The sequence below is a fragment of the Macaca fascicularis genome, chromosome 14 (genome assembly GCF_037993035.2).
Source record: "Macaca fascicularis isolate 582-1 chromosome 14, T2T-MFA8v1.1".
Lineage (NCBI taxonomy): Eukaryota > Metazoa > Chordata > Mammalia > Primates > Cercopithecidae > Macaca > Macaca fascicularis.
The window spans coordinates 126,286,667-126,298,748 of record NC_088388.1 but is presented as its reverse complement, the minus strand read 5'-3'; the positions used below and the strand labels follow the sequence as shown (position 1 = coordinate 126,298,748).

General features: G+C 38.0%; 1 long non-coding RNA gene across 4 annotated transcripts in view; it reads left to right on the top strand.

The window, feature by feature from the left end:
• Nucleotides 1-12,082, top strand: part of LOC102128208 (uncharacterized) — a 311,614-nt gene that overhangs the window by 124,897 nt on the left and 174,635 nt on the right. For all 4 annotated transcript variants that reach the window (XR_006692095.3, XR_006692094.3, XR_006692096.3 and 1 more), the window contains one exon: nucleotides 10,386-10,473. This is a non-coding gene — a long non-coding RNA (uncharacterized lncRNA). The remainder of the gene's footprint in view (nucleotides 1-10,385; nucleotides 10,474-12,082) is intronic.

Genomic DNA, 12,082 nt, shown 5'->3' with positions numbered 1-12,082 from the left:
TTATGTACTTAATAATACAGCTTCAAAATACGTGAAGAAAAAGCTAATAGGACCTTCTCAGCCAAATAAGAATGGAAAGGAATTTCTTTAACTTGACCAAAAAAGAAAAGAATCTACAAAATTCTAATCTTAACATCATACTGAATGGTGAGAAATTTGAAACTTTCTTGATACGATCAGAAATAGGCAAGGATGTTCCCTTTCTCCACTTCTCAACATTGGGCTGGAAGTTTTAGCTAAAGTAATTAGACAAGAAAAGGAAATAACAGGTACACAATTTGGGAAGGAAGAAATAAAACTGTATTTGCTTGCAGATGACATGACTGTCTGTAGAAAATTGCAAAGGATCAACAATAAAACTTCTCAAACTAATAAAAAAATTGCAACAAGATTACAGAATAAAAATTTAAGAGAAAAGTTAATTGCTTTCTTGTATATCAGTAATAAACAATTGGAATTTGAAATTAGGAACATATTGTTTAAATTAGCCATAAAAAATGAACACTTAGACATAAATTTAACAAACTATGTACAAAATATATTTGAGGAAAACCACAAAAATCTGAATAAGAAATCAAAGACCTAAATAAGTGGTGAGATATTTCATGTCATGGAGAGTGATATAGTTTGGATGTTTGTCCTTGCCAAAATTTCATGTTGAAATATGATCCCCAATGTTGGAGGTGGGCCCTGATGGGAGGTATTTTGGTCATAGAAGCAGATTCCTCATTGCTTAGAGCTGTCCTCCAATAATTAGTGAGTACTTGTGAGATCTGGTTGATTAAGTGTGTAGCACCTCCCCTTCCCACTTGTTCTTGCTTCCCGCTTTTGCCCTAGAACATGCAAACTCTTGCTTTCCCTTCCACCTTGAGGAAATGCTCCCTGAGGCCTCCTCAGAAGCAGATGCTGGCACCATGCTTCCTCTACAGCCTGCAGAACTATAAGCCAATTAAACCTTTTTTAAATAAATTACCCAGTCACAGATATTTTTTATAATAATGCAAGAATGGTCTAATACAGAATATTGGTACCAAGAAGTGGGCATTGCTAATAAAGGTACCTGAAAATGTGGAAGCAACTTTGGAACTGGGTAACGGGCAGAGGTTGGAAGAGTTTGTTGGGCTCGGGAGACAAAAGATGAGGGAAAGTTTGAAGGTTAGCTTTGTAGAGACCTGTTCAATGGTTGTGAGCAACATGCTGATAATGATATGGACAGTGAAGTCCAGGTTGATGAAGTCTTAGATGGGAATGAGAAACTCATTAGAAACTAGAGGAGAGGTCGTGCATGCTATGCCTTAGCCAAAAACTTGGCTGCATTATGTTTTTGCCTTAGGGATCTGGGGAATTTTTAACTTGAGAAGGATGACCTAGGGTACCTGGTCAAAGAAATTTCTAAGCAGCAAAGCATTCAAGATGTGACCTGACTACTTCTAGCAGCCTACACTCAGGAGCAAAGGAATGACTTATAGTTGGATTATATTTAAAGAGGTATTGAAGTGTATAAATTTGGAAAATTGACAGCCTGGCCATGTTGTAGATAAGAAAAAAACATTTTCAGAAGAGGAATTCAAGCAGCCTGTGTAGCACCCACTTGCTAGAGAAATTTGCAGACTCAAATGGAGTTAAGTGCAAATAGCCAAGACAATGGGAAAAAGGCCTTGAAGGCATTTCAGAGACCTTAGCAGTGGCCTCTCCGTCACATTCCCAGAGGTCTAGGAGGGAGGAATAGTTTTGTGGACCAGGTCCAGGGACCCACTGCCCTATGCAGCCTCAGGATACTGCTTCTTCCATCCCAGCATCTCCAGCTCCAGCTCCAGCCTGGGCTCAAAGGGGCCCAAGTACAGCTCAGGCCACAGCTGCAGCTCCATTTGGTGCAAGCAATAAGCCTTGGTGGCTTCCACATGGTGTTAAGCCTGTGAGCATGAAGAGTACCAAAGTGAAGACTTGGCAGCCTCTAGATTTTAAAGTATGTACAAGAAAGTCTATGTGCCCAAGCAGAAACCTGTTGCAGGGGCAGATCCCTCAGAGAGATCCTCTACCAGGGCACTGTAGAGGGGAATTGTGGGGTTGCAGTGCTCAACACTGAGCCCTCCTGAGGCACTGCCTAGAAGAGCTGTGAGAATGAGATCCAAGAATGATTGATGCACTGGCAGCTTGCATCTTATGCCTGGAAAAGCCACAGATACTCAACAAGGTGTGAAAGCAACCATACAAGCTGAACCCTGCAAAGCCACAGGAGTGGAGCTGCCTAAGGCCTTGAGAGTCCACCCTTTGCACCAATGTGCCCTGGATGTGGGACATGGAGTCAAAGGAAATTATTTTGAAGCTTTAAGATTTAATTACTGCCTTGCTAGGTTTTGAACTTGCATGGGACCTGTAGCCTCTTTCCTTTGGTCAATTTCTCCCTTTTGGAATGGGAAAATTTACCCAATGCCTATACCCCCATTGTATCTTGGAAGTAAATAACTTGTTTTTAATTGTACAGGCTCATAGGTGGAAGAATTTGCTTTATTCCAAATGTGACTTTAGACTGTACTTTTGAGTTAATGGTAGAATGAGTTAAGACTTTGAGGGACTGTTTGGAAGGCATGGTTATATTTTTTAATATAAGAAGAACATGAGACTTAGCAGAGGGGGAAGAATAATAAAGTTTGGATATTTGTCCCCACCCAAATCTCATGTTGAAACGGAATCCTCAGTGTTGGAGGTGGGACTTGGTGGGAAGTGTTTTGGTTGTGGGGGCAGATCTCTCAAGGCTTGGAGCTGTCTGTGCCATAGTGAGTGAGCACTCATAAGATCTGATTAAGTCTGGGACATCTCCTCCCCCACTCTCTCTAGGTCCTACTTTCACCATGTGACATACCTGTTCTTACTTTATCTTCCACAATGAGTAACAGCTTCCTGAGGCCTCCCCAGAAGCAGATGCTGGTGCTATGCTTCCTGTATAGCCTTCAGAACAGTGAGCCAATTAAACCTCTTTCTAGATTACTCAGTTCAGGTATGTTTTCACAGCAACTCAAGAATGGCCTAATACACATAGGAAGATTCAATATTTTCTTTCTTTTATAACTGTTACTTTTATTTTAAGTTCCAGGGTACATGTGCAGAAAGTGCAGGTTTGTTGTACAGGCAAATGTGTGCCATGGTAATTTGCTGCACCTATCAACCCATTACTTAGGTATTAAAACCAGGATGCATTTGTTATTTTTCCTGATGCTTTTCCCACTCCCTCTGACAGGCCCCAGTGTGTATTGTTCCCTTCCCTGTGTCTATGTGTTCACATTGTTCAGCTTCCACTTATAAGTGAGAACATGCCGTGTTTGGTTTTCTGTTCCTGAGTCAGTTTGCTGACAGTAATGGCTTCCAGCTCCATCCATGTCCCTGCAAAGGACATAATTTCATTTCTTTTTATGACTGCATAGTATTCCATGGTATATATGTACCACATTCCCTTTATTTAGTCTATCATTGATGGACATTTGGGTTGATTCCATGGGAAGACTCAAAATTTTCAAAATGATAGTTCTTTTTTTTTTTTTTTTTTTGAGACGGAGTCTCACTCTGTCGCCCAGGCTGGAGTGCAGTGGCCGGATCTCAGCTCACTGCAAGCTCCGCCTCCCGGGTTCACGCCATTCTCCTGCCTCAGCCTCCCGAGTAGCTGGGACTACAGTCGCCCGCCACCTCGCCCGGCTAGGTTTTTGTATTTTTTAGTAGAGACGGAGTTTCACCGGGTTAGCCAGGATGGTCTCGATCTCCTGACCTCATGATCCGCCCGTCTCGGCCTCCCAAAGTGCTGGGATTACAGGCTTGAGCCACCGCGCCCGGCGTAAAATGTTAGTTCTTAACTTGATCTGTAGGTTCAATGTGAACACAATAAAATCTCAGCAAGTCATTTGGTGGATATTGGCTTACTGAATCTAATGTTTATGCAGGAAGCAAAAGACTCAGTCAATATAATATTGAAAAAGAATAAAGTTTAAAGACAGACACTATGAATTTTCAAGACTTACTAAAATGGAAGTAATCAAAACAGGGTGCTTTTGGTGAAAAAAAATAGACAAATAGGTCAATGGAACAGAAAAATCCCAGAAATGTACCTACCACAAACTGATCTTTGACAAAGGTTTAAAGGCAATACAATGGAAACAAGACAGTATCTTCAAGGAATGGTGCTGGAACAACTGGACATCCACATATTGAAAAGTGAATCTAGAAAAAGACTTTACATCTTTCAAAAAATTAACTCAAAATAATTATAGATTTAATGTAAAATGCACAACTATGAAATTCTTAGACTATAACATAGGAAAACATCTAAATAATCTTCGGTTTGGCCATCACTTTTTGCCAAACAGTAAAGTTTCAATCCATGAAAAGAGTAATTAATAATATAGACTTCATTAAAATAAAAACTATTACTCTTCTAAAAACACTATCAAGAGAATGAGAAGACAAGCCATAGACTTGGAGAAAACATTGCAAAAGCCATATTTCTTAAAATACTCGTATGAAAGAAAAAGAGCCTAGCCAACATGGTAAAACCCCATCTCTACAAAAATACAAAAATTAGCCAAGTGTGGTGGTGCACTACCGTAGCCCCAGGTACTCCTGAGGCTAGACAGGAGAATCACTTGAATCCGGGAGGCGGAGGTCACAGTGAGCTGAGATCACACCACTGCACTCCAGCCTGGGCGACAGAGCAAGATTCCATCTCAAACAAACAAATAAATAAATAATAATAAAATAAAAAGAACCTTGAAACCTAACAATAAGAAAACAAACACTATGATTAGAAAATGGACAAAATATTTGGGTAGCTATTTCACCAAAGAAAAGTCATAGATGAAAAATAATAATATGAAAAAATTCTCAGCATCGTATGTCTCTAAGAAATTCCAAATTAAAACAACAATAAGGTACTACTGCATACCTATCACAATGACCAAAATCCAGAACCATGATAACACTAAATGGTGGCAAGGATATGGAGCAGCGGGAACTCTCATTCTTTACCAGTAGAAATGAAAAATTCTATGGCCACTTTGGAAAACATTCTGACCATTTCTTACAGACTAACCATAGTTTTACCATATGATCCATCCATAGTGCTCTTTGGTATTGAGATTCGTATCCTTAGTATTTATGCAATGGAGTTGAAAACTGACATCTACACAGAAACCTGTACGCAGATGTATATAACTATATTCCTAATTGTCAAAACTTGGAAGCAACCAAGATGTCCTTTCATGTATGAATGAATAAGTGAACTGTGGTGCTTCCATACAATGGAATATTATGCAGCTTTATAAAGAGATGAGCTCTCAATCCATTAAAAAAAACATGGAGGAGCCTTAAACACATATGACTAAGTGAAAGAAGTCAATCTAAAAATGCTACATACTGTGTGAGTCCAATTGTATGACATCCTGGAAAAGGCAAAACTATGGAGACAGTAAAATTATCACTATTTGCTAGGGGTTAGGGGAAAGAGAGGGATACATAGGCAGAGCACAGAGGATTTTCAGGGCACAAAAACTATTTTTTATGACACTAAAATGGTGGATTCATGTCATTATACATTTTTCCAAACCCACAGAATGTACACCAGGAGTGAACCCTAATGTAAACTATGGATTTGGGGTGATAATTCTGTGTCTATGGGTTAATTGATTCTAACAAATGTACAACCATGGCATGAGACATTAATAATGGGGAAGGTCATGCATATAAGGAAATAGGAATATGTATAAATTCTCTGTATTTTCTGCTCAATTTTGCTGTGAACTTTAAATTGCTTTTCTAGAAGTCTAATAAAAATATGCAAACTAATAGGATCTCAAGGAAAAATAGACAAGTCCACAATTGTCAGATATTTCAATGTATGTTTCTCAATAATTGATATCAATGATTGATAGAACAGGTAGACAGAAAATAAGGATACGAGCACTTGAAGATTGAAGAGGAAGAGACCTGAGCTACCATGCTCAGCCCCCTCGCCATGTGATGCCCTGCACTGCCTTGAGAGGAGACTCTGTAGAGTCCCCAGAGCAAGAAGGGTCTCACCAAATGCAGGGCCTTGGCCTTCTACTTCTCAGCCTCTGTAATTCTAAGAAATAAATTTATTTTTAAAATAATTTACCTGGTTTCAGGTACTCTATTATAAGCAACAGAAAATGAACAAAGATAATATTTAATATTATATTAATTAAAATTCAGTTAGGCTTTCTTGGAAACTGAGAGGCTGATTCTAGAATAATGATAGAAATACAAATGACCTAGAGTATCCTAACCAATTTTGAAAAAGAACAAAACTGCAGGAATCACACTAGCTGATTTCAAGACACTATCATATTGACATATCAATAGCACAAAATTGAATGTTCGGAGATAGCCCAACACATGTATGCCTAATTAATCTGTGACAAGATGCAAACATCATTTAGTCAAGGAGTCACAGTCTTTTAAACCAAATTATAGGAATAATTAAATATCCTTGTGTAAAAATATATGATTTGATCCATATTTCACACCATCTATACAAATCAACTCAAAACAGATCATAGACCTAAATATAAGACTTAAAACTTTTAAACTTGCACAAAAAAAAATAAAGAAAATCTTTATGAATTTGGGGTATCTAAAGAACTCATATATAATTTCAAAAGTATAATTCATTTTTTAAAAGATGTATAAATTGAATTTTATAAAAGTGAAAAACTCTTCTGTTTGAAACACATTAGGAGAATGAAAAGAAAATCTACATACTGAGAGAAAATATTTACAAATCATGAAAACAATAAGGGCTTTATATTCAGACTTATGTAAACATTTTTAAAAATTCAATTATACCTAAACAAACAACCCAATAAAATGGCCAAATATTTGAACAGACTCTTTATCAAACAAAATATATGGGTCATAAAAAGCATATATATATATATATTTTCAATCTCAGTAACCAGAGGGGGAATATAAATTCAGACCCCAATTTGATACTCCTATATATCTGTTGGAGTATTTAAAATTTAAAACATTGACCTTATCAAGTGTTGGGAGGCTGTAGCCATAGGTTGTTGATGGAAACATTAAGTAGTACACCCTCTCTGGAAGACACCCTATCATATGATCCAACTGTTCTACTCCTAGATATTTATACAAGAGCAATAAAACCTATGCCCATATACAAAACTGTTTACAAATGTTTTATTAACTTTATAGGTAACAGACCAAATCAGGACACAACTCAAAAGTCCAACATGATGTGAATAGATAAACAGACTATGGTATAAGCACATATATCTACTCTGAAATAAAACAAATGGACAGTAATAGCACACATTGTGTTATTCCACTGATATAAAATAATAGAAAAGCACACAGTGTATTATTCCGTTGATATAAAATAAATAAATAAATAAATAAATAAATAAAAACAATGGCAAATATGTAAGTTCTTTAGTAAGACTGCAGACTTGTAATATTTTGCACCAGATAAGTTCAAATGACATAATAAATGTCTTGGAATGAGTGTGAATTGAAGTATCAGAGGTATGATTCTGATCTAAAAGAACAGAAACCATAGCACATTTTGTGAGTCATTTTTAATATTTTAGTAATCTTTAATAATGATTTTTAAAGTGTTCAGTAATATTTGGGGCCAAAGTAAAGGGAGGTTGGGAAATAATGGTACATTATTTCTAGTACCAAATTTTTCTTTTTTCTATTATCAAGACACAATAATAATTCACAGATCTGATTTGCCACTTTTATTATGCAGCAAGTGTGAGAAAGCACTCCAGGGATATGGTTTTTCCTTCAACTTCAATATCATTTATACAATAGGTTAATTTAACACTGTAAATAAGGAAATTCTAGCTGGGTGATATGGGAATACACATGGATAAATTTAGGCAGTACTTGGAATGAAACAAAAATCAATGACACCTTATTACACAGACTTTTTTGGTTCTATGTGCAAATGCTCAAAATTATTTTCAGATTTTTTTAACTAACTGGATTAATAAAACAAGAAGTTGAAACATCAAATTGGAAACATTTTGAGGTCCCTGTACACAAGTGTCAGATGACTGCTGGTACCTGGTAAATATCAACCAGTAGCAGAAATCTATTAGCAGCACTTTCCAGCATTCCATGAAGCTGCCTACCACAATCTGTGTTATTCCTAGTATTTGGTAGAGCCTATTGGAAAATCTCTGTGTCATAGTCCATTCTCATGCTGCTATGAAGAAATACCCAAGACTGGATAATTTATAAAGAAACGAGGTTTAATTGACTCACAGTTTTACATGGCTAGGGAGGCCTCAGGGCACTTACAATCGTGGAGGAAGGCACCTCTTCACAGAGTGGCAGGAGAGAAAATGAATACCAGCAGGAGAAATGCCAGATGCTAATGAAATCATCAGATCTCATGAGAACTCATTCACTTTCATGAGAACAGCATAAGGGAAAGTGTCCCCATGATTTAAAGACCTCCCATCAGGTCCCACCCTTCACGTGCGGATTACAGGGATTACAATTCAATATGAGATTTTGGGTGAGGGCACAGCCAAGCAATATCAATCTGGCTTGCCACCATTACACAACAAAAATCTCTACTTGTATAATGGAAATTAGTAGGGGGAAAAAAAGTTTTTCTGGGTTTTTTAATAATATGGACACTCCTCAAAATAAAAAATGCTCACAGTATCTTGGGACACAGGAGGGAACTGAGAGCATTTCTTTTTCTGCTGTAACTTTCTTTCCTTCCTTCCTTTCTTCCTTCCTTTCTTCCTTCCTTCCTTTCTTCCTTCCTTCCTTCCTTCCTTCCTTTCCTTCCTTCCTTCTTTCCTTCCTTCCTTTCTTCCTTCCTTTCTTCCTTCCTTCCTTCCTTCCTTTCCTTCCTTCCTTCTTTCCTTCCTTCCTTCCTTCCTTTCTCTCTTCTCTCTCTCTCTCTTTCCCTCCCTCCCTCCCTCTCTCTCTCTTTCTCTCTTTCTTTCTTTGTGTCTTTCTGTCTTTCTTTCCTTCTCTCTTTATTTTTTTTTGAGACAGGGTCTTGCTCTGTCACCCAGGCTGGAGTACAGTGGCATAATCTCAGCTCACTGCAGCCTCAACTTCCTGGGCTCAAGCAATCCTCCCACTTCAACCTCCTGAGCAGCTGTGACTATAGGCATGTGCCACAATGCTAGCTAATTTTTGCATTCTTTGTAGAGATGGGGTTTTGCCATGTTGTCCAGGCTGGTCTAGAACTCATGAGCTCATGCAATGTCCCCTGCCTTTACCTCCCAAAATGCTGGAATTACAGGTATGAGCCACCACACCTGACCCCATCTTTTTCTGCTATAAGTTTCATATCAATAAAGAAGCAGGAATACGAGCCACAGAGTAGAGAGGCCCTTCCAAAACCAGGTGTTACACCTGAAAAGAAACACGAAACACAAGTCTGTTTCTGGTTCCTTTCCAATCGTTGACCTTTCAGAGTTCTCTCATCTTAAACTGTGGAATCTGTCCAGCTCACTCCTACAGAGGAAACTAATAATCTTCTTTTGCTTTTTTGTTTTTTGGGAAGTGCCTTAAGGGAACTCAAAATACATGCAAATAGTTAAACTCCTACTGAGACTAAAATACCATTTCCATAGTTTATTAAGCATCATAAGATCACACAGGTTTTATTTTTAATTCATTTGAAGAGAGATTTTTTATTTTCCTACCTCCATTCTCTCTCTCTCTCTCTCTCTCTCTCTCTCTCTCTCTCTCTCTCTCCACACACACACACACACAAGAGCATGCATACACGTACACAAGAGCATGCATGCACACACACACACACGAACAAACATATACACATATATTTTCTCTTTGTAGTACATGGATATTCTTATTAGTTCATTCTTAGAGAAATGAAATAGTACACATATGACTCACAGCCAAGTTAGAGACTTAAACTCTGCAGAGATAGAGATGATGAAATAATCACAAGAACAATTCCTTTCAAGAGTTTCCTCATGTCCTTTTCTATCCTTTATAGAACAGAACGTCTGTGCAAGTGTATTCAAGCAAGCTAAACATGTAGTGTTAAATAAAGCGTTAAACCAACTCTAGCAATCACACATAAAGCTTGTTTAAAGCTGTTATTTCTGTGTAATATTTATGAATAGACTCAAAAGAGGATGAATTGCCAACCAAACAAAGCTGAGCTGGTGGGTTCTGCTCTACAGTCTATGCAATCACTAGTTGGAAAGACACAGTCAGCCCATCTACCAGCTCTCCACTTTGGAGAGGATCTCCATGTTCTAATGTGATTTGTTAGTAAGTTGATCACATGCCAAATTTAATTTAGCTTTTTGAAATATCAAGCCATATTAATTGTTTGTTTTTATTTTGTTTAGATTTTCTCTTCCCTCGTTGAACTGGAAGGCAAACGTTCACCATTTTTTGTATACCATGCTGTTCTAGATGCTGAAGCTTATGTTTAAGGTAACTTTCAATTTTTCCAAATGAAATTATCAAAGCAGCACTCTCCTGATGCTCAAAAATCTCACATAACAACCTCTATCTTGTATCTTCTCCCATGAGTGGGAAGTGCCTAGAGAAGGTCATCATGAAGGTGGTTACTACATGGTACTGCCTATGGGAAGGTAATGTCTTAGACTTGGAGATGTTGGTTTTTCTTTTCTTTCAGTTCCTCCTGGAAGTAAAGATCATTCATTACCATGTGCTCAAACTCAGAGGTTATTAAATGTTGGAAATTTAGATTCCTGTGCGAGAAACTCATGGAGGGGGAAGACAAGGAGCCATTGAACTGCCTAAGCCTTCTCCCTTCTGGTTGTTAATTTAGCAGAGCCTCAAGTGATGCCTTTCTTATTGTTCCGTAGAGAAAGAGACCTCTCCTTGTCCCTGGGCCATTGGTTCTATTCTCCAAAGTGAGCTGTGTGGCTGCATCAGATGACAAGGGGCACAAGGTGTTTTCCAGTCAGGGAACTTAGAAATAGAAGGAAAAGCCCACAGACAAAATGAGTTTAAGGGTCCTGCAACGCAGGGATGCTGTTCTTCAAAGAGAGCCCTGCAACAGTGTGTAAGTAAAGTGAGACAAAGAAGACTTCATATGATACGCTATAAATGTTCCCCAAAATAGAAACAAGGTTCCAAACTTCCATATTCTACCTTGAAGTTCACACCTTCCTTCTCACCGAGACAGGTTTGATTTCTAAAAATAAGATACTGCTCTTAGGGATAGCATCCAGTAGCACCTGGTAGCATCTAGAATCAGAGACAGTTAAATTCACTCTGCTTATGCTGGATTCTATCTCTGACGCTGGGCTGCCATATCAATCTTTCTGTGTTCCTCTTTTCTCCTCTGCAACATTGGTACCCTCCAACAATAACTTGGAGGGTAGTTTTAAGGAGAAAATGAGCTAGTACAAATAGAAATTTCCTTCTATTGTGCCTGTCATTTCTGTAGGCGCACAATAAATGTTAACATTCCATCTTTGAACAAGTCACTTTACTTTTCATTTCCTTTTTAAAATTAAGGCTTCTGTTTTAATTGTAACTTGGAGGCTTTCTGGACCTAAAATCAGGCAAGAGTATAACTCTTTGTCATCAGTCTCATTTCCACAATGCCATGCTCTTCCCAGGGTGTCTAACTATAGTAGAGGTCTGAAGTTAGGACACTTTCCCAAGGAGAGATTAAACACTGCATTCATTATGGCAGCTGCAAGCCTGCATTATTGCTCTTCCAAGAGAGAGATTTATGGCTGTATTTAATGAATGCTAATAGTTTTCTTATCAGTGGGTAGCAATACAAACATTTTTGTGTATAGTAGGGTTAAAGTAAGCCTTCAGAGTATCCTTACAAAACTTGAAAGCTAGTGATTAGTTCTTGACAAGCCTGGCTAATAACAGGAGTTCCTGGAAGGGTGTATAGGCCTAGTGTAGCCAGAATACAAGATGCTTCAGTGTTTTACAATTTCACATCTGTCCTCTCAGAACTGGGCTGTCACAAAAAATCCACGTAGCTTTTGTGCTTTTCTGAAACATCTAAGCAGTTTCACTCTTTAACCAGCGTACTCTGGTTGCTGAGTAA